Source organism: Pseudophryne corroboree, assembly GCF_028390025.1.
Source record: "Pseudophryne corroboree isolate aPseCor3 chromosome 3 unlocalized genomic scaffold, aPseCor3.hap2 SUPER_3_unloc_10, whole genome shotgun sequence".
NCBI lineage: Eukaryota > Metazoa > Chordata > Amphibia > Anura > Myobatrachidae > Pseudophryne > Pseudophryne corroboree.
In genome coordinates, this window is record NW_026967494.1 from 1447576 (window position 1) to 1470572 (window position 22997).

A 22997-nucleotide genomic window follows, 5' to 3' on the forward strand; every position below is an offset into this window, starting at 1 on the left:
AGCCTCTGGATAGATAGCTCACAACAACAATAACCCGAATTGTTAACAATAACTATGTACAAGTATTGCAGATAATCCGCACTTGGGATGGGCGCCCAGCATCCACTACGGACTACGAGAAATAGAATTATCGGTAAGTAAATTCTTATTTTCTCTGACGTCCTAGTGGATGCTGGGAACTCCGTAAGGACCATGGGGATTATACCAAAGCTCCCAAACGGGCGGGAGAGTGCGGATGACTCTGCAGCACCGAATGAGAGAACTCAAGGTCCTCCTCAGCCAGAGTATCAAACTTGTAAAATTTTGCAAAGGTATTTGACCCTGACCAAGTAGCAGCTCGGCAAAGTTGTAATGCCGAGACCCCTCGGTCAGCCGCCCAGGATGAGCCCACCTTCCTTGTGGAGTGGGCATTCACAGATTTTGGCTGTGGCAGGCCTGCCACAGAATGCGCAAGCTGAATTGTATTACAGATCCAGCGAGCAATGGTCTGCTTAGAAGCAGGAGCACCAAGTTTATTGGGTGCGTACAGGATAAACAGCCAGTCAGATTTCCTGACTCCAGCTGTCCTGGAAACATATATTTTCAGGGCCCTGACAACGTCTAGCAACTTAGAGTCCTCCAAGTCCTTAGTAGCCGCAGGCACCACAATAGGCTGGTTCAGGTGAAATGCTGACACCACCTTAGGGAGAAACTGGGGACGAGTCCTCAATTCTGCCCTATCCATATGGAAAATTAGATAAGGGCTTTTACATGATAAAGCCGCCAATTCTGATACTCGCCTGGCCGAAGCCAAGGCCAATAACATGACCACTTTCCACGTGAGATATTTCAGATCCACGGTCTTTAGTGGCTCAAACCAATGTGATTTTAAGAAACTCAACACCACGTTGAGATCCCAAGGTGCCACAGGAGGCACAAATGGGGGCTGAATATGCAGCACTCCTTTTACAAATGTCTGAACTTCAGGTACTGAAGCTAGTTCTTTTTGAAAGAAAATCGACAGAGCCGAGATCTGTACCTTAATGGAACCTAATGTTAGGCCCATATTCACTCCTGCTTGCAGGAAATGCAGAAATCGACCTCGTTGAAATTCCTCTGTTGGGGCCCTTTCGGCCTCACACCATGCAACATATTTCCGCCATATGCGGTGATAATGATTTGCTGTAACCTCTTTCCTGGCTTTAATAAGCGTAGGAATGACTTCTTCCGGAATGCCCTTTTCCTTTAGGAGCCGGCGTTCAACCGCCATGCCGTCAAATGCAGCCGTGGTAAGTCTTGGAACAGACAGGGCCCTTGCTGTAGCAGGTCTTGTCTGAGCGGCAGAGGCCACGGGTCCTCTGAGATCATCTCTTGAAGTTCCGGGTACCACGCTCGTCTTGGCCAATCCGGAACCACGAGAATTGTGTTTACTCCTCGCCTTCTTATTATTCTCAATACCTTTGGTATGAGAGGCAGAGGAGGGAACACATAAACTGACTGATACACCCACGGTGTCACTAGAGCGTCCACAGCTATTGCCTGAGGGTCTCTAGGTTTTTGTTTAGGCGGGACGCCATCCCACTGATTTAAAATCATTTGGAAGACTTCTGGATGAAGTCCCCACTCTCCTGGGTGGAGGTCGTGCCTGCTGAGAAAGTCTGCTTCCCAGTTGTCCACTCCCGGAATGAACACTGCTGACAGTGCTATTAGATGATTTTCCGCCCATCTGAGAATTCTTGTGGCTTCTGCCATTGCCATCCTGCTTCTTGTGCCGCCCTGTCGATTCACATGGGCGACTGCCGTGATGTTGCCTGACTGGATCAGCACCGGCTGGTGTAGGAGCAGGGATTTTGCTTGACTTAGGGCATTGTACATGGCCCTTGGTTCCAGAATATTTATGTGAAGGGAAGTCTCCTGACTTGACCATAGTCCTTGGAAGTTTCTTCCCCTTGTGACTGCCCCCCAGCCTCGAAGGCTGGCATCCGTGGTCACCAGGACCCAGTCCTGTATGCCGAGTCTGCGGCCCTCCAGAAGATGAGCACTGTGCAGCCACCACAGAAGAGACACCCTGGTTCTTGGAGACAGGGTTATTAATGACGCATCTGAATATGCGATCCGGACGACTTGTCCAACAGGTCCCACTGAAAGATTCTGGCATGGAACCTGCCGAACGGAATTGCCTCGTAAGAAGCTACCATCTTTTCCAGGACCCGCGTGCAGTGATGCACCGATACCTGTTTTGGTTTCAGGAGGTCTCTGACTAGAGAAGACAACTCCCTGGCTTTCTCCTCCGGGAGAAACACTTTTTTCTGGACTGTATCCAGAATCATACCCAGGAACATTAGACGTGTAGTCGGAACCAGCTGTGACTTTGGGATATTCAGAATCCAGCCGTGCTGGCGCAGCACTTCCTAAGATAGTGCTACTCCCACCAACAACTGTTCCTTGGACCGTGCCTTTATTAGGAGATCGTCCAAGTACGGGATAATTAAAACTCCCTTTTTTTGAAGGAGTATCATCATTTCGGCCATTACCTTGGTAAACACCCTCGGTGCCATGTACCGTCCAAACGGCCGTGTCTGGACTTGGTAATGGCAAACCTGTACTACCAATCTGAGGTACTCCTGGTGAGGATGGTAAATGGGGACAAGCAGGTAAGCATCCTTGATGTCCCGGGATACCATGTAATCCCCCTCGTCCAGGCTTGCAATTACCGCCCTGAGCGATTCCATCTTGAACTTGAATTTTTTTATGTATGTGTTCAAGGATTTTAAATATAAAATGGGTCACACCGAACCATGCGGTTTCGGTACCCCAAACCGTGTGGAATAGTAACCCCATCCTTGTTGAAGTAGGGGCACCTTGAGTATTACCTGCTGGGAATACCGCTTATTAATTGCCTCTAGCACAGCCTCCCTGTCTGAGGGAGTTGTCGGCAAGGCATATTTGAGGAAAAGGCGGGGGGGAGACATCTCGAATTCCAGCTTGTACCCCTGAAATACTACTTGAAAGAAACAGGGATCCACCTGTGAGCGAGCCCACTAATTGCTGAAATTTTTGAGACGGCCCCCCACCGTACCTGGCTACACCTGTGGAGCACCCGCGTCATGCTGTGGACTCACAGGAAGCGGGGGAAGAATTTTGATTCTGGGAACAGGCTGACTGGTGCAGCTTTTTCCCTCTTCCCTTGTCTCTGTACAGAAAGGAAGCGCCTTTGACCCGCTTGCTTTTCTGAAGCCGAAAGGACTGTACCTGATAATACAGTGCTTTCTTAGTCTGTGAGGAAACCTGAGGTAAAAATATTTCTTCCCAGCTGTTGCTGTGGATACGAGGTCCCAGAGACCATCCCCAAATAACTCCTCACCCTTATAAGGCAGAATCTCTATGCGCCTTTTAAGTCAGCATCACCTGTCCAGTGACAGGTGTCAGGAATCTGCATTTTCCATCACATCACTGCTGTGGAACTACAGGTCCCAGCAGTTCAGTTCTGTTCCAGTCTTCAGTCTCCTGCAGCCCACAGCTCACCGTGCTCCACCTAACCAGTTCAGTTCTGTTCCAGTTCTGGTTTTCAGTCCTCTGCAGCCTGGAATGCTTCAGCCAACTCACAGCTGATCTGGACACCTAATCCAGCTAGTATCTCTGCCTGCAGTTTGTGTCCAATCACTGCTGGGCAGGAGGTATAACTTCCAGTTTGTGGCTCTCTCACATTGCCTTGGACAACACGTCACATCCCGTGAACAGACGGCTCCTGTTTGCAATCCTCTGAGTACAGAGATTTCCTTGTGTGTTAGACCTGTGGAACAACAGGTCCCAGCAGTTCCAGTTCCCAGCTGTTCCTGTGTTCCCGTGGAACTACAAGTTCCAGCAACCACTCCAACTCTCCTACTGCTTCCAGTGGTTCCCTGTGTTCCAGTCTCCAGATTCCCTGTGTTCCTGGTTATCCTCCTGCATCTCCGTGGAACTTCAAGGCTCAGCAATACCAGCAACCTGCATTGGGCTTCACACTCATCACCACCTTGTGTGCTTCAGCCTGCAGTTGAAGACTAAACTCCAGGTGTGTTCATTTCCTCCACCTGTGACACAGCTTGCTGCTGCCAGTGCCTCATCACCTGCACTGTGAGTTGGTCTCCTGCTTATGCTCAGGTTTGCAATCTCCATCACTGCCTTGTTCCCTGTTTTAAAACCCTGCACTGGTTTCCTAGCCAGAACTATTTCATTGACATTCATTCCGTTGTTTTATATTTCCGGATATGATTTCTCAACTCACCTATCACCCATTGCCATAGACTATTGTTATCATTCCAAGTGTTTGACTTTTCCATCTGCTATTATTATTATTATTTCTGCTGCATTTCTGTTAAAACTTATCTGCTGAATAAATACCATTGCGCTCATGCGCAAGAACGTGATACAATCTCCTCGTCTCTTTCCTCCTACCTCCACTGACCCACTAGCGCCCCCTCCGGGGACACAAACCAGACCGAACCTGACAGTTTGTCCAAGGCCCATGGACTCGGATGGTGGTCAGAATGTGGGGTCAGGGGCCTTACAAAATCTGGTCTCCCGTTTGGATGGTCAAGAGGTGGCGCAGCAGCAGATGTTCCAGTTCCTACAGGGAATGTCTATCCGTTTGGATACTTTGCACCAATCCCTTCAAAGTTCTGTTGTTTCTCCAGTTCCTGTTCAAGTCACTCCTGCTCCAGTCATTTCAACTTTCCCTGCACAATCCGTTCCTGTGGATGGCTGTTGCTCAAGTCAGTCCTATGGCAGTCCCTTCGCAGCGAATTCTCCTGAGAGAGCGACTTCCTCCTTTGAAAGCTTCAAGACTCCTTTGTTGTCTGCTGTGAACTCTGAACCAATAAGCACATTTTATCATCTATTGGAACAACTTCAAAGTCTCCTAACAAAAATCATTCCAATAATGCCAGAAATCTTGGGCGGTGCTTTAAACGCAGTGAAGAGTACTGCTCAAAGTATTGAGACTAGTGCGACCTCCGTGTCAAAATTTTTTCAAACTAAAGTCTCTTCTATGCAGAGAGAGGGAAGATTCCAGAGCTACCCGCGCTCCAAACTCACGGAAGCTGAACGCCGACATCGCAAGCAGCTTCACCTCTGCTTTTACTGTGGAAGTTCTAGTCATCTTATTAAGGACTGTTCCTTCCGCAACTCAAAAGTTGGTGACAGGTCCCAACATCAAAGTGTTTTCACCTGCAAACCTTCCAACGTATCCTCTGCAGTTTCAAGTTCCTTTATCCGGGACAGGAGTGTCCAAAAAGTATACGATTGGGGTCCTGTGACAAATAGACCCAATCCCAAGTTCAGAAATCAACAGAGACTATCTATGTTACCCATAACTAAAGTAGTTTCTGTGCCTACAGCCCGAGAAGGGGCATCTGTGCCTACAGCCCGAGAAGGGGCATCTGTGCCTACAGCCCGAGAAGGGGCATCTGTGCCTACAGCCCGAGAAGGGGCATCTGTGCCTACAGCCCGAGAAGGGGCATCTGTGCCTACAGCCCGAGAAGGGGCATCCGTGTCTACAGCCCGAGAAGGGGCATCCGTGTCTACAGCCCGAGAAGGGGCATCCGTGTCTACAGCCCGAGAAGGGGCATCCGTGTCTACAGCCCGAGAAGGGGCATCCGTGTCTACAGCCCGAGAAGGGGCATCCGTGCCTTCAGCCCGAGAAGGGGCGTCCGTCTCTACAGCCCCAGGTGGGGCATCTGATGTTGTGACCCCAGAAGGGGTATCTGATGTTCAGGTTCCAGAAGTGGCATCCGGGCATGCAGCTCAAAGAAGTGTGTCTGATCTATTAACCCCAGGAGGGGTCTTTAGAGTTTCAGCCTCAAGTGAGGAATCCAGGGCCAAGATCCCAGGAGGAATTCTTAAAGTCACAGATACAGACATGAACTTTTGTTTGCCAACTTCAGAGAGTGCTACCAGCTCAGTACCACTCCAAAAGGGATCATCAGAACATCCGGATTCTGTCTATACAGAGTCAAGTGTCAATGGACCTAGCCCGGTTCCAGCCGTCGGTCCAAAGTCTCCACTGGTTCCAGCCAGCCTGAGTGGCTCCAATGATGAGCTACCTCCTTCGGTTCCAGCCGATTCCAGCATCCTTGGATCAAATCCGGTCCTATCCGTCACTCCGAGGACTCCTTCGGTTCCAGCCGATTCCAGTCTCTTCATATCAAATCCGGTTCCAGCCGGTTCAAGCTTATCTGGACCCAATCCGGTCCCATCCGTCTGTCCGGATCAGCCTCCTCTGGTTCCAGCCAGCCCGAGTAGCTCTGTTTCCAATACTGAGCTACCTCCTTCGGTTCCAGCCGATTCCAGTATCCTCGGATCAAATCCGGTCCTATCCGTCACTCCGAGGACTCCTTCGGTTCCAGCCGATTCCAGTCTCTTTGTATCAAATCCGGTTCTATCCGTCAGTCCGAAGACTCCTGCGGTTCCAGCCGGTTCAAGCTTATCTGGACCCAATCCGGTCCCATCCGTCTGTCCAGATCAGCCTCTTACAGTTCAAGTCAACTCAAGTAGTCCTGGACAAATTCCTGTTCCATCCGTTTGTCCAAAGTTGTCGTCAGTTCCTGCCGATTCCAGTTCCTCTGAACCCGGTGTGGTTCTCTCCAGTGTTTCAAGTAAGCAACTCCTGTCGCTATGTCCAGAGTCTACAGTTCTTGCAGATATTGCAGTTGCCTCAACCCAGATGGAGGTTCTACGCTTCTCACCCCAAGGTGAAGCTTCTAGCATTCTGTCAACCTCAGCAGAGAATTCCCGTCAGTCAATCCAGGAGATGACGTCCTCTCTCCACCCTCGAGCATTTCAAGTTGATTCTACTCCTGCTTCTGAATGCTTATTCCAGTCCTCAACTCTCAAGTGTCCTACATTGTCTTCCAAGACTTCAACTGACATTCAGCCTTCCAAGTGTCCACCAGATACAAAAGCTCCAGTCTACTTTGATGGTGACTATGCTCAGTTTCGTGCAGTGGCGAGCCAATACCTCGCTTTTACTGAGTCTGAACCTTCAGTGGCTATTTCTCCAGCCAATGCAATCAGATATTTCCTCCTGTTCTTCAAAGGTAAAGCATTGGACTGGGCGAATCCTCTCATTGAATCTAAAGATCCGCTACTGAGTGATCTTCCCGCTTTCTGCGAAGCCGTAAAACAGGAGTTTGCTCCAAAGTTTATGCAGTCAAAGTCATCTGGGTATTCTGGCCAATTTGTCAACAGTTTGTCTACTGCTAAATCCTCTCCAACATCTCTGTCTGTGCAAGATCAGGATACATTAGACCAAGCTATTAAAGATTTCCAAGCTGTAAAGTCAAGACAAGGTTCTCAGTTTTTCGACTCAATTCCTTCCAAACATGAACAGGTTCTGTTGAATCAATGTATCAGAGATTTCAAGAATCACAGGATTTGGAGAGCTCCAGAATCAGTTCAAAGTCTACCATCTGACGTAAGTGTTGGCTATGCTGCCGTAAACCCTAGTCCTGGTGTCTCACATAGCTTCAAATTCACTGGTCCACAGATTGTCTCAGATTCTGTTGTTCCTAAACAAAAGGCTCCCATGACCACACTAGACCTGGACTCTGACTCTGAAAGTGAGTTTGTTGATGACGACTCAAGTTACATTATGGGGGGTTCTATCCTTCCAAGCTATGCCTTCTCCCAGGAAGTAAATTCTGTCTCAAATGACCATGAATGGTCTACTTGTTCTGAAGATGAAAGTTGGGAAGACTTTTGAGGACCTCTGCTTTTGTGTTTTCCTAAGTTCTTTTTAAGGTTCCTCCAAGTTCCAGCGTGGGTGTTCGGTGCCCACCCATAAAAGGGGGGGGTACTGTCAGGAATCTGCATTTTCCATCACATCACTGCTGTGGAACTACAGGTCCCAGCAGTTCAGTTCTGTTCCAGTCTTCAGTCTCCTGCAGCCCACAGCTCACCGTGCTCCACCTAACCAGTTCAGTTCTGTTCCAGTTCTGGTTTTCAGTCCTCTGCAGCCTGGAATGCTTCAGCCAACTCACAGCTGATCTGGACACCTAATCCAGCTAGTATCTCTGCCTGCAGTTTGTGTCCAATCACTGCTGGGCAGGAGGTATAACTTCCAGTTTGTGGCTCTCTCACATTGCCTTGGACAACACGTCACATCCCGTGAACAGACGGCTCCTGTTTGCAATCCTCTGAGTACAGAGATTTCCTTGTGTGTTAGACCTGTGGAACAACAGGTCCCAGCAGTTCCAGTTCCCAGCTGTTCCTGTGTTCCCGTGGAACTACAAGTTCCAGCAACCACTCCAACTCTCCTACTGCTTCCAGTGGTTCCCTGTGTTCCAGTCTCCAGATTCCCTGTGTTCCTGGTTATCCTCCTGCATCTCCGTGGAACTTCAAGGCTCAGCAATACCAGCAACCTGCATTGGGCTTCACACTCATCACCACCTTGTGTGCTTCAGCCTGCAGTTGAAGACTAAACTCCAGGTGTGTTCATTTCCTCCACCTGTGACACAGCTTGCTGCTGCCAGTGCCTCATCACCTGCACTGTGAGTTGGTCTCCTGCTTATGCTCAGGTTTGCAATCTCCATCACTGCCTTGTTCCCTGTTTTAAAACCCTGCACTGGTTTCCTAGCCAGAACTATTTCATTGACATTCATTCCGTTGTATTATATTTCCGGATATGATTTCTCAACTCACCTATCACCCATTGCCATAGACTATTGTTATCATTCCAAGTGTTTGACTTTTCCATCTGCTATTATTATTATTATTTCTGCTGCATTTCTGTTAAAACTTATCTGCTGAATAAATACCATTGCGCTCATGCGCAAGAACGTGATACAATCTCCTCGTCTCTTTCCTCCTACCTCCACTGACCCACTAGCGCCCCCTCCGGGGACACAAACCAGACCGAACCTGACAACAGGTCTCTAATACCCTCCTGACAGAATGGACATTACATTCATTTTGGATGCCAGCCGGCTAAATATCCCTCTGTGCATCCCTCATATATAAGACGACGTCTTTAATATGTTCTCATATTAGCAAACTAGTATGCTTGACAGGGTCACCGACCACGCTGCAGCAGCACGATCTGCAGGTCTCAGTCTAGTACCTGAGTGTGTAAATACAGACTTCAGGATAGCCTCCTGCTTTTTATCAACATGTACCTTCAAAGTGGCCGTTCCTAAAACGGCAGTGTCACCTTTTTTGACAACCGTGTGAGCGCCTTATCCACCCTAGGGGATATCTCCCAGCGTAACTTATCCTCCTGGCGGGAAAGGGTACGCCATCAGTAACTTTTTAGAAATTACCAGTCTCTTAACGGGGGAACCCACGCTTTTCACACACTTCATTTATTCATCTGATGGGGGAACAAAACACTGCCTGTTTTTTCTCCCCAAACCTAAAACCCATTTTTTAGAGGTGCTTGGGTTAATGTCAGAAATGTATAACACATTTTTTATTGCCGGGATCAAGTCACGGATGTTCCTAGTGGATTGTGTATATGTCTCAACCTTGTCGACACTGGAGTCAGACTCCGTGTCGACATCTGTGTCTGCCATCTGAGAGAGCGGGCGTTTTTGAGCCCCTGATGGCCTTTGAGACGCCTGGGCAGGCGCGGGCTGAGAAGCCGGCTGTCCTACAGCTGTTACGTCATCCACCCTTTTATGTAAGGAGTTGATACTGTCGGTTAATACCTTTCACCTATCCATCCACTCTGGTGTCGGCCCCACAGGGGGCGACATCACATATATCGGCCTCTGCTCCGTCACCATATAAGCCTCCTCATTCAACATGTCGACACAGCTGTACCGACACACCGCAGACACACAGGGAATGCTCTAAACGAGGACAGGACCCACAAAAGCCCTTTGGGGGGACAGAGTGAGAGTATGCCAGCACACACCAGAGCGCTATATAATGCAGGGACTAACTGAGTTATGTCCCCTATAGCTGCTGTTTCTATATAATGTATACTGCGCCTAAATTTAGTGCCCCCCCTCTCTTTTTTAACCCTTTTCTGTAGTGTAGCTGCAGGGGAGAGCCAGGGAGCTTCCTTCCAGCGGAGCTGTGAGGGAAAAATGGCGCCAGTGTGCTGAGGGAGATAGCTCCGCCCCTTTTCCGCGGCCTATTCTCCCGCTTTTTTATGGAATCTGGCAGGGGTATTTACCTCATATATAGCCCCTGGGGCTATATATTGAGGTATTTTTGCCAGCCAAGGTGTTTTAATTGCTGCCTCAGGGCAGCGCCCTGCACCCTCAGTGACCGGAGTGTGAAGTGTGAGAGGAGCAATGGCGCACAGCTGCAGTGCTGTGCGCTACCTTGGTGAAGACTGATGTCTCCATGCCGCCGATTTTCCGGACCATCTTCTTGCTTCTGGCTCTGTAAGGGGGACGGCGGCGCGGCTCCGGGACCGAACATCAAGGCTGGGCCTGCGGTCGATCCCTCTGGAGCTAATGGTGTCCAGTAGCCTAAGAAGTCCAATCCGGCTGCAAGCAGGCGAGTTCGCTTCTTCTCCCATTAGTCCCTCACTGCAGTGAGCCTGTTGCCAGCAGGTCTCACTGAAAATAAAAAACCTAAGACTATTACTTTCTAAGAGCTCAGGAGAGCCCCTAGTGTGCACCCAACCTCGGCCGGGCACAAAATCTAACTGAGGCTTGGAGGAGGGTCATAGTGGGAGGAGCCAGTGCACACCAGGTAGTCATAAATCTTTCTAGAGTGCCCAGCCTCCTTCGGAGCCCGCTGTTCCCCATGGTCCTTTTGGAGTTCCCAGAATCCACTAGGACGTCAGAGAAATAGGGGCAGCAGATGAGGGGGTATTAGGACAATGTCAGGGGCCGCAGGTGAGGGGGCATTAGGACAATGTCAGGGGCCGCAGGTGAGGGGGTATTAGGAGAGGATGGGGGCAGGTGAGGGGGCATTAGGACAATGTCAGGGGCGGCAGGAGAGGGGGTATTAGGAGAGGATGGGGGCAGGTGAGGGGGCATTAGGAGAATGTCAGGGGCCGCAGGAGAGGGGGTATTAGGAGAGGATGGGGGCAGGTGAGGGGGCATTAGGACAATGTCAGGGGAAGCAGGTGAGGGGGCATTAGGACAATGTCAGGGGCGGCAGGAGAGGGGGTATTAGGAGAGGATGGGGGCAGGTGAGGGGGCATTAGGAGAATGTCAGGGGCCGCAGGAGAGGGGGTATTAGGAGAGGATGGGGGCAGGTGAGGGGGCATTAGGACAATGTCAGGGGCGGCAGGTGAGGGGGCATTAGGACAATGTCAGGGGAAGCAGGTGAGGGGGCATTAGGACAATGTCAGGGGCAGCAGATGAGGGGGTATTAGGACAATGTCAGGGGCCGCAGGTGAGGGGGCATTAGGACAATGTCAGGGGCCGCAGGTGAGGGGGTATTAGGAGAATGTCAGGGGCCGCAGGTGAGGGGGTATTAGGAGAATGTCAGGGGCAGCAGGTGAGGGGGCATTAGGACAATGTCAGGGGCGGCAGGTGAGGGGGCATTAGGACAATGTCAGGGGCCGCAGGTGAGGGGGTATTAGGACAATGTCAGGGGCCGCAGGTGAGGGGGCATTAGGACAATGTCAGGGGCCGCAGGTGAGGGGGTATTAGGACAATGTCAGGGGCCGCAGGTGAGGGGGCATTAGGACAATGTCAGGGGCCGCAGGTGAGAGGGCATTAGGACAATGTCAGGGGCATGTCAGGGGCGGCAGGTGAGGGGGCATTAGGACAATGTCAGGGGCCGCAGGTGAGAGGGCATTAGGACAATGTCAGGGGCCGCAGGTGAGAGGGCATTAGGACAATGTCAGGGGCCGCAGGTGAGGGGGCATTAGGACAATGTCAGGGGCGGCAGGTGAGGGGGCATTAGGACAATGTCAGGGGCGGCAGGTGAGGGGGCATTAGGACAATGTCAGGGGCAGCAGGTGAGGGGGCATTAGGACAATGTCAGGGGCGGCAGGTGAGGGGGCATTAGGACAATGTCAGGGGCGGCAGGTGAGGGGGCATTAGGACAATGTCAGGGGCGGCAGGTGAGGGGGCATTAGGACAATGTCAGGGGCGGCAGGTGAGGGGGCATTAGGACAATGTCAGGGGCGGCAGGTGAGGGGGCATTAGGACAATGTCAGGGGCGGCAGGTGAGGGGGCATTAGGACAATGTCAGGGACGGCAGGTGAGGGGGCATTAGGACAATGTCAGGGGCGGCAGGTGAGAGGGCATTAGGACAATGTCAGGGGCAGAAGGTGTGGGGGCATTAGGACAATGTCAGGGGCAGAAGGTGTGGGGGCATTAGGACAATGTCAGGGGCAGCAGGTGAGGGGGCATTAGGACAATGTCAGGGGCGGCAGGTGAGGGGGCATTAGGACAATGTCAGGGGCCGCAGGTGAGGGGGTATTAGGACAATGTCAGGGGCCGCAGGTGAGGGGGCATTAGGACAATGTCAGGGGCCGCAGGTGAGGGGGTATTAGGACAATGTCAGGGGCCGCAGGTGAGGGGGCATTAGGACAATGTCAGGGGCCGCAGGTGAGAGGGCATTAGGACAATGTCAGGGGCATGTCAGGGCCGGCAGGTGAGGGGGCATTAGGACAATGTCAGGGGCCGCAGGTGAGAGGGCATTAGGACAATGTCAGGGGCCGCAGGTGAGAGGGCATTAGGACAATGTCAGGGGCCGCAGGTGAGGGGGCATTAGGACAATGTCAGGGGCGGCAGGTGAGGGGGCATTAGGACAATGTCAGGGGCGGCAGGTGAGGGGGCATTAGGACAATGTCAGGGGCGGCAGGTGAGGGGGCATTAGGACAATGTGAGGGGCGGCAGGTGAGGGGGCATTAGGACAATGTCAGGGGCGGCAGGTGAGGGGGCATTAGGACAATGTCAGGGGCGGCAGGTGAGGGGGCATTAGGACAATGTCAGGGGCGGCAGGTGAGGGGGCATTAGGACAATGTCAGGGGCGGCAGGTGAGGGGGCATTAGGACAATGTCAGGGGCGGCAGGTGAGGGGGCATTAGGACAATGTCAGGGGCGGCAGGTGAGGGGGCATTAGGACAATGTCAGGGGCGGCAGGTGAGAGGGCATTAGGACAATGTCAGGGGCCGCAGGTGAGAGGGCATTAGGACAATGTCAGGGGCAGAAGGTGTGGGGGCATTAGGACAATGTCAGGGGCAGAAGGTGTGGGGGCATTAGGACAATGTCAGGGGCAGCAGGTGAGGGGGCATTAGGAGATTGTAGGGAATGCAGGTGAGGGGGTATTAGGAGAATGTCAGAGGCAGGAGAGAGGGCAATAGAAGGGCATTAGGTGAGGGGGCATTAGTAGAATGTCAGGGGAAGGAGAGGGGGTATTAGGATAGGTTGGGGGCAGGAGAGGGGGTATTAGAAGAGGACGGGGCTGGAGAAGAGGTATTAGGAGAGGTTCGGACAGGAGAGGGGGTATTAGGAGAGGATGGGGAAGGAGAGGGGGTATTATGAGAGGATGGGGCAGGAAATGGGGTATTATGAGAGGATGGGGCAGGAAATGGGGTATTATGAGAGGATGGGGCAGGAGAGGGGGTATTATGAGAGGATGGGGCAGGAGAGGGGGTATTAGGAGAGGATGGGGCAGGAGAGGGGGTATTAGGAGAGGTTGGGGCAGGAGAGGGGGTATTAGGAGAGGTTGGGGCAGGAGAGGGGGTATTAGGAGAGGATGGGGGCAGGAGAGGGGGTATTAGGAGAGGTTGGGGCAGGAGAAGGGTTATTAGGAGAGGATGGGACAGGAGAGGGGGTATTAGGAGAGGATGGGGCAGGAGAGGGATATTAGGAGAGGATGGGGCAGGAGAGGAGGTATTAGGAGAGGTTGGGGCAGGAGAGGGGGTATTAGGAGAGGATGGGGGCAGGAGAGGGGGTATTAGGAGAGGATGGGGGCAGGAGAGGGGTATTAGGAGAGGATGGGGGCAGGAAAGGGGGTATTAGGAGAGGATGGGGGCAGGAGAGGGGTATTAGGAGAGGATGGGGGCAGGAGAGGGGGTATTAGGAGAGGATAGGGCAGGAGGGGGGTATTAGAAGAGGATGGGGCAGGAGAGGGGTATTAGGAGAGGATGGGGCAGGAGAGGGGGTATTAGGAGAGTTTGGGGCAGGAGAGGGGGTATTAGGAGAGGATGGGGCAGGAGAAGGGGTATTAGGAGAGGTTGGGGCAGGAGAGGGGGTATTAGGAGAGGATGGGTACTGGAGAGGGGGTATTAGGAGAGGATGGGGCAGGAGAGGGGGTATTAGGAGAGGATGGGGGCAGGAGAGGGGGTATTAGGAGAGGTTGGGGGCAGGAGACAGGTGGGATGAGGGGACATTACCTGGAGGATAAGGAAGCAGCTCACACCCTGGCCTGGACGGAGGAATGTGTACCGGAAGTGGGCGGACCGGAATTTCCGTGGGATCAGCATAACGCATGGGATTATGGGTAGTGACTACCACGGTAACTCAGCAACCAGGAGCAGCCCCGCCCTTCCTCCCTCTCATAGGCCGCAATGCTCTGTCACTCATTTTCATCCAGCCCTGCCCACTCATTGACCATTGGACGCAGCGCTCGTCACACAACAACCTCTCCCTGCCCGCCCACTCTCCCGCCCATTGGCCGCCGTATTCTATCACTCTCCTGTCCATTGGCCGTGGCCACGCCCACTCTCCTGCTCATAAGCCGCAGCTTCCAGTCACTGTCACACCCAGCCCCGCCCTCTCTCCCTCTCATAGGTCGCAATGCCCCGTCACTCAACTACCTCCAGCTCCGCCCACAGCACGGTGCCTCCCGTCACTCAGCCATCATTAGCCCCGCCTACTCTCTGGCCCCGGCTCCCTGTTACGTCATTATCAGAGCTCAGACTCATTCCCACAAGGCAGCAGGAGCAGAGAGCAGCCATTGCTGTGTCTGGCAGCAGGTAATGATATTATTATTATTATTATTCTATAGGCTGAGCAGCTCTGGTGTCAGGTTCTGTACTACAGGGGGAGCAGCCTCTGGTGCCTTGTTATAGTGCAGCTGGAGCAGCCTCTGGTGCTGCATTATCCCTGTACAGGTGGCTGACACTCTAGTGTCCTATTACTGTAATACAGGTGGCGCAGACCCCGCCGTTACTGTAATACAAGTGGCGCAGACCCCGTAGTTACCGTAATACAGGTGGCGCAGACCCCACCGTTACCGTAATACAGGTGGAGCAGACCCCGCCGTTACCGTAATACTGGTGGCTCAGACCCCGTAGTTACCGTAATACAGGTGGCGCAGACCCCGCCGTTATCGTAATACAGGTGGCGCAGTCCCCGCTGTTACCGTAATACAGGTGGCGCAGACCTCGCCGTTTCCGTAATACAGAGGGCGCACATCCCGCCTTTACCGTGATTCAGGTGGCACAGAACCCGCCGTTACTGTAATTCTATAAACGGGACATTACAGGTGTTGTGTCCTGTGGCATTGTACTATACATGTGGAGCGGCATATGTTGTATTAATATTCAGGGGAGCTGTATTAAAATACAGGGGAGTGGCATGTGTTGTCCTACTGTACAGGGGGAGCGACCTGGGGCATCCTCCTATACAGGGGTAGTGGATTATGACATCCTACTATACAGGGGGAGCAGCCTGTGTTGCCCTTTTATACAGGGTAAGTGGCCTGTGGTGTCTTGTTACTTTTATTATATAGGGTGAGCGACATGTATTGTCTTTCTATACAGAAGGAGTGGCCTGTGTTGTCATATTACAGGGGTAGCATCCTGCACTGTCATAGTATACAGGGGGAGCGGCCTGTGTTGTCATAATATACAAGTGGAGGGACCTGTGGTGTCTTGTTACTATTATTATATAGGGTGGGCGGAATGTATTTTCTTTCTATACAGAATGCGTGGCCTGTGTTGTCATAATATACAGGGGCAGCGGCCTGTGTTGTCATAATATACAGGGGTAGCATCCTGTGTTGTCATAGTATACAGGGGGAGCGGCATGTGTTGTCATAATATACAGGGGCAGCGGCATGTGTTGTCATAATATACAGGGGCAGCGGCCTGTGTTGTCATAATATACAGGGGCAGCGGCCTGTGTTGTCATAATATACAGGGGCAGCGGCCTGTGTTGTCATAATATACAGGGGTAGCTTCCTGTGCTGTCATAGTATACAGGGGCTGCGGCCTGTGTTGTCATAGTATACAGGGGTAGCTTCCTGTGCTGTCATAGTATACAGGGGGAGCGGCCTGTGTTGTATTTATTAGCAGTTTCTTATATAGTGCAGCATATTCTGTTGCGCTTTACAATTAGAACAGCAGTAATAGAACGAAACTGGGTAAAAACAGACAACCATAGAGGTAGAAAGGCCCTGCTCGCAAGCTTACAATCTATAGGGAAATAGGCATTGATACACAAGGATAGATGCTACCTGTTGCATAATGGTCACCAGATTGCTAGGTTCTTAATGGGTTGTATGATATGATCACCCAGCGATGAGATGAGGTATAGATTGAGAACAGCAGAGGACTTGCGGTACTCCAACTGATAGAGGTAGAGAAGAAGAGATAGAATCAGAGAAGTAAACACTGAAAGAGCGATTAGATAGGTAGGATGAGAACCAGGAGAGGACCGTGTCCTGAAGACCTAGAGATTGTAGTATTTGTTTGAGAAGAGAGTGGTCAATGATGTCATAAGCAGCAGAGAGATCTAGAAGAATGAGTAGTGAGTAATGGCCTTTAGATCTAGCAGTGACCGGATCATTCACTACTTTGGTCAGTGCAGTGTCTGTGGAGTGTGTGGCATGAAAGCCTGACTGAAGTGGGTCCAATAAGTTGTGGGAGTTAAGAAAGTGTGTGAGGCGAGTGTAGGCAAGTCTCTCAAGTAGCTTGGAGGGATATGGTAGCTGAGAAATGGGACGGTAGTTACAGAGTGTGTTTGGGTCAGAGGTGTGTTTGTTTAGAATGGGAGTAATCAGTGCATGCTTATACAGAGAAGGAAAGATACCAGTAGAGAGAGAGAGAGAGAGAGAGAGAGAGAGAGAGATTACAGATTTTAGTTAAGGTTGGGATAAGCACAGGAGACAAGGTTTTACTGACCTGTGAGGATATAGGATCAAGAGGAGAGGTAGTGGAGTAGGAGGATGGAAAGACTGATGATACTTCATCTTCACTTGTGGGATCAAATGAAGAGAAAGTGCCAGAGGGTTCAGGTAGGGAATTGAGCAGGTCACTGGCTGAGGAAGAGCATACCATTTCATCTCAGATTTTATCAATCTTATCCTTGAAGTAGGAGACAAGTTCTTGTGCACTGATACACAAAACACTATTATTTGCAGCGCCTGCATCAATTAAATAAAATCAGAAAAAATATTTTAAAAAAATTAATTGGTGGGGACAATGCTTGGTATACGTTCACCAATATAAAGGAGTTGTGTATTGCTCCTATTAGGAATAACTAGATGAAAGAAATATAATAGGGCGCTCATATATCAAAACACTGTACCCAACAAGATAACAGCCATGAAGTCCCAATAGTTATTAAAATTACTTTATTATAAATAAGAAATACTTTTGTATCTGTATATATTGCTATTAAATATTAACTATTCTTGTACAATTGTGTAGCAATTTCATAACACTTGTATAATGAATTAACAGTACTTACAGACTCATATAAAAAGCAGCTAGAAACCAAATACATATATTAATGTAATTGTTCAGTGGTAATATGACCAATATATCCAACCGGGCGTCCCCGGAAAGAAAATATTGGTTGTGGCTTAAAAACAACTGCTGGAAGATAAAAAAACGTTTATATGCCAAGCCCAGGTGGGTGCCGGCGCGGAACTGATGAGAAGAGAACCGTCAAGTCCATTGGTGGAAAATCCGTTATGCGCTTGATGTATATTCTCCTCCAGGATTACATCACCTCTTCCACTATAGCTGTATTGTATGGGTAACGGTCCCAAGATGTTATCACTGTTGACAGAAGCGGCGTGTGGACCGTGTCCACAGCGGGGATGGTATTGCCGCTAAATAGTGAAGATCCCGTGGTGGATATATAAACCATAGTCAATTTTTCAGACTGGGGGCAGTTTGGATTCCCGTCTCTTATACGGGACTTGAGGTGACTCGTACCTTGTTTGTGCTGCCGATACAGCTTCACCATTGGGCTGATTGGCCCTGGGATATGGGCGCTGTTGGTATTGTCGGCATGTGAACCGCTGTTGCGGCGAGATCGATAAGGCCGCTGTATAAGGCCGTATGGTGAGAGTCCCGTGGTGGATTGTCAGAATTCGTTTGGATCTCCCAGTGTGAAAACATATTAGCAGGGACTGAGGTTCACAGAATAATAACTAGTTTATTAAAGCAACGTACAACTGTAAACAATAAATATAAAGCAGGAATAACTAGAGAACACAAAGGGAAAACTGAGGAGACATGGGATGCCAGGAAACTGTGAGTATATGAGAATGATGTAGACTGTGGTAGAGTATGCACGTACCAGGGTTGCAGGACTGCACTGTAACTGGAACACAGGATGGCACTGATGATTTGTAAACTTGTGTACGGTGACCAAAGGTGCTGATGAGTTAAGGAACTTGTGAATGATGATTGAAGACACTGGTGATTTGCAGACTTGTAAATGGTGACTGAAGATCATACATGCCTACCTGGCCCTCTCCATGAGGGAGAAAATGCTCTGTTTCTGGACTTTCCTGGTAATGTATGATTGCCATCACCTGTGGTGAGCTGGGTAATTGATAAGAAAGGTGTTTCACCACAGGTGGTTGCAATCATACATTACCAGGAAAGTCCAGGAACAGAGCATTTTCTCCCTCATGGAGAGGGTCAGGTAGGCAAGTATGCTGAAGATGCTGATGAGTTAAGGAACTTGTGAATGATGATTGAAAACAAAGATGATTTGCAAAGTTGTAAGCGATGACTGAAGACGCTGATGATTCCAGGAACTTGAGAATAATGGTTAAAGACACTGGTGGTTTGCAGAGTAGTACACGGTGACTGGAGACACTGATGATTCTAGGAACTTGAAAATGATACTTAAAGACTGATGCAGACACTGACTCCCAGCACGCTGATGACCGAGACACATTAAAGTCCAGAAGCTGCTTGAGAACGCTGGAAGCTGTGCAGCAGTTAATGCTGGAAGCACCGGAGACACTGGGGTAGACTGCGGAGAAACTCGCTGGGAACGAGAGCACTGGCAGTTCTTAGGTCGATTTAGCAGCAGAGATCAGCATGACCAGGACCAGGAGCTATAACAATCTTGACTCGATGAATTGGCAACAGGGAGCCTGTGTGGCTGGCCTAAGTAGTGAGTACAGGTGCTGCTCACAGCTGTGGTAGCAGCTACTAATCAAGCTGCAGATACAGAGCAGCACTCTGAACACCGGAGCAGAGAGCGCCACCCCAGGCATGGAGGAGAAACTACATGGGATTGATCGGTAACATTCAAACAGGGCCGGTATATGGAGTAACCACCTGGACTGGTTTGTGCTGTTGTAGGCACTGATAGTAGCTAGTGGGGGAGGTGAGGGAGGGTAAAGAAGTGATTTAAATGTATTAAAAAGTTGCTTGGGGTTGGTGGCATGAGAAGAGATGAGAGATTAGAAATATGTTTGGCAGTGTCCAGGGCCTGATGATAGGAGTGGTAGGTGGTCTTATATCTGAGGATTCTGAGATTTACGCCACTGACGTTCTACTTTACGTGACAGTTTTTGTAGGTGTCTTGATGATTTAGAGTGCCATGGTTGACATCTAAGCCTACGTGGAGTGTGATGGGTAGCTGGAGCCACTTCATCAAGGGCACTCTCTAGGGTCTTGTGCAGGTGGGATACAGCAGTGTCAGATGTGGTAAATGTAGGGATTGGTGAGAGCAGTTGTTGCAGAGAAGTGGAAAGTTGTTGAAAATGTATATTGTTAGTATTTCTGCGGGTTAGAGGAGGCTTGCTAGGTTTTAGTGTCATAGAATTTAGAGTAATAGAAGAGATTGTGAAGGTGATCAGGTTGTGATCAGAGAGAGGGAAAGGAGTGTTAATGAATTCAGAAACTGAGCAGTGCCTGGTGAACACAAGATCAAGGCAGTGGCCCTCCTGATGAGTAGAGGAGTCAGACCATTGGGTGAGGCCAAGAGAGGAGGTTAGAGAGAAGAGTTTGGAGGCATGAACAGATTGTGGACTGTCAAGAGCTAAATTGAAATCGCCCTTAATGATGGTGGAGATGTCAGAGGATAAGATGTGCAGAAGCCAGGCAGAAAAATCTTCTAGAAATTGTTGTTCGAGTTGCCCAGGAGGGCGATAGATAGCTGCAAAATGCAGAGAGAATAGGTAAAAATCCTGATAGAGTGAACTTCAAATGATGTGAATGCGAGTGATGGAACCTGCGGTAGAACAGTGTATGTGAAAAATTGGAACAGTAAGATTCCAACCCCACCACCTTTATAATTACCAGGCCTGGGGGTGTGTGTGAAGTGGAAACCACCGTGTGACAGTGCTGCAGGGGAGGCCGAGTCTGATTGTGTGAGCCATGTTTCTGTTATAGCCAGCAGATTAAAGTTGTGAGAGATAAAGAGGTCATGGATGGATGGTAATTTGTTACAAGCAGAGCATGCATTCCATAAGCCACATTTTAGTGACTTGGAGGGGGATGGAAGACACGTGATATTTATGAGGTTAGATGGATTTCTATGTTGTTATGAGATAGCTGTGTGTGAGAGGGACAGGTGGTTGGGGCCTGGATTTGGTGATATGGCACCAGCTAATAAAAGCAGAAGAGTGAGATAAATATTGTTGGATGTTTGCGAGTGTTTATTCTGGTGGCCAATTGTGGTTGTCAAAGTACTTGCAGAGAAGTAAGTATAAAGCTCATGAGTGGTTAGAAGAGGGGAGTGGAGAATAGAAGCTGTAATGTGCACAGAGGGGTGAGTTTTAGGGTGAGTGTAGAATGTGTTCAATTTGGTGAGAATTCCATGAATTGAAATAAGAAACAGTAGTTTGATGAACATGCTGTGGTCGTTTGTGAGATAATTTTGGGTTAAGTTGTGTAGGAATAAGTTGTTTAAGTAAATTACCTTTCCTTGATGGTGCTCAATGTTTGTTCAACTGTTTATTTAACTGTTCGGATAACACACTTCTTAATTCCACACTTGTTAAATTCCATGCAAGCTACCCCCAGCAAGCTGACCCCTTGACATTACACAGTGACACCGGGGGATGTGTCTGGGTGATGACTGGAGAGGTGACTGCTGGGAATGGGACATTATACAGTAACACCAGGGGATGTGTCTGGGTGATGACTGGAGAGGTGACTGCTGGGAATGGGACATTATACAGTAACACCAGGGGATGTGTCTGGGTGATGACTGGAGAGGTGACTGCCAGGAATGGGGCATTATACAGTAACACCAGGGGATGTGTATGGGTGATGACTGGAGAGGTGACTTCTGGGGATGGGAACATTATACAGTAACACCAGGGGATGTGTCTGGGTGAGGACTGGAGAAGTGACTGCTGGGAATGGGACATTATACAGTAACACCAGGGGGGGTGTCTGGGTGATGAATTGAGAGGTGACTGCTGGGAATGGTGCATTATACAATAACACCAGGAGACATGTCTGGGTGATGACTGGAGAGGTGACTGCCGGGAATGGGGCATTATACAATAACACCAGGGGACGTATCTGGGTGATGACTGGAGAGGTGACTGCTGGGAATGGGGCATTATACAGTAACACCGGGGGACGTGTCTGGGTGATGACTGGAGAGGTGACTGCTGGGAATGGGACATTATACAGTAACATCAGGGGATGTGTCTGGGTATGACTGGAGAGGTGACTGCTGGGAATGGGGCATTATACAGTAACACTAGGGGACGTGTCTAGGTGATGACTGGAGGGGTGACTGCTGGGAATGGGGCATTATACAGTAACACTAGGGGACGTGTCTAGGTGATGACTGGAGAGGTGATTGCTGGGAATGGGGCATTATACAATAACACCAGGAGACATGTCTGGGTGATGACTGGAGAGGTGACTGCCGGGAATGGGGCATTATACAATAACACCAGGGGACGTATCTGGGTGATGACTGGAGAGGTGACTGCTGGGAATGGGGCATTATACAGTAACACCGGGGGACGTGTCTGGGTGATGACTGGAGAGGTGACTGCTGGGAATAGGACATTATACAGTAACATCAGGGGATGTGTCTGGGTATGACTGGAGAGGTGACTGCTGGGAATGGGGCATTATACAGTAACACTAGGGGACGTGTCTAGGTGATGACTGGAGGGGTGACTGCTGGGAATGGGGCATTATACAGTAACACCAGGGGGACGTGTCTGGGTGATGACTGTATCACTGTGTGTGTCAGGTTCCTATAAGGTGTCAGGATGTCACTGTCTATGTCTCCATGCAGGAGGGGGAGTATATAGAGGAACACAGGTTTCTATACAAGGACATGATGATGGAGAATCACTGGCCCCTCACATCACTGGGTAAGAGGAGACTATCATGTATTGTACAGGGGAGAGCAGGTATGGGGGCCCTTATATACACATCACCTGATAATCACATTTCTCTGACGTCCTTGTGGATGCTGGGACTCCGTCAGGACCATGGGGAATAGCGGCTCCGCAGGAGACTGAGCACAAAAGTAAAAGCTTTAGGACTACCCGGTGTGCACTGGCTCCTCCCCCTATGACCCTCCACCAAGCCTCAGTTAGATTTTTGTGCCCGAACGAGAAGGGTGCATACTAGGTGGCTCTCCTGAGCTGCTTAGAGTAAAAGTTTAAATTAGGTTTTTTATTTTCAGTGAGTCCTGCTGGCAACAGGCTCACTGCATCGAGGGACTAAGGGGAGAAGAAGTGAACTCACCTGCGTGCAGAGTGGATTGGGCTTCTTAGGCTACTGGACATTAGCTCCAGAGGGACCGATCACAGGCCCAGCCATGGATGGGTCCCAGAGCCGCGCCGCCGGCCCCCTTACAGAGCCAGAAGACAAGAAGAGTCCGGAAAATCGGCGGCAGAAGACGTCCTGTCTTCAATAAGGTAGCGCAAAGCACCGCAGCT

The 22997-nt window shown here is 50.1% G+C and overlaps 1 protein-coding gene across 1 annotated transcript in view; it reads right to left on the reverse strand.

Annotated features, from left to right (window-relative positions):
* Positions 1 to 22997, reverse strand: part of LOC134983212 (zinc finger protein 585A-like) — a 176104-nt gene that overhangs the window by 25606 nt on the left and 127501 nt on the right. The window lies entirely within an intron of this gene.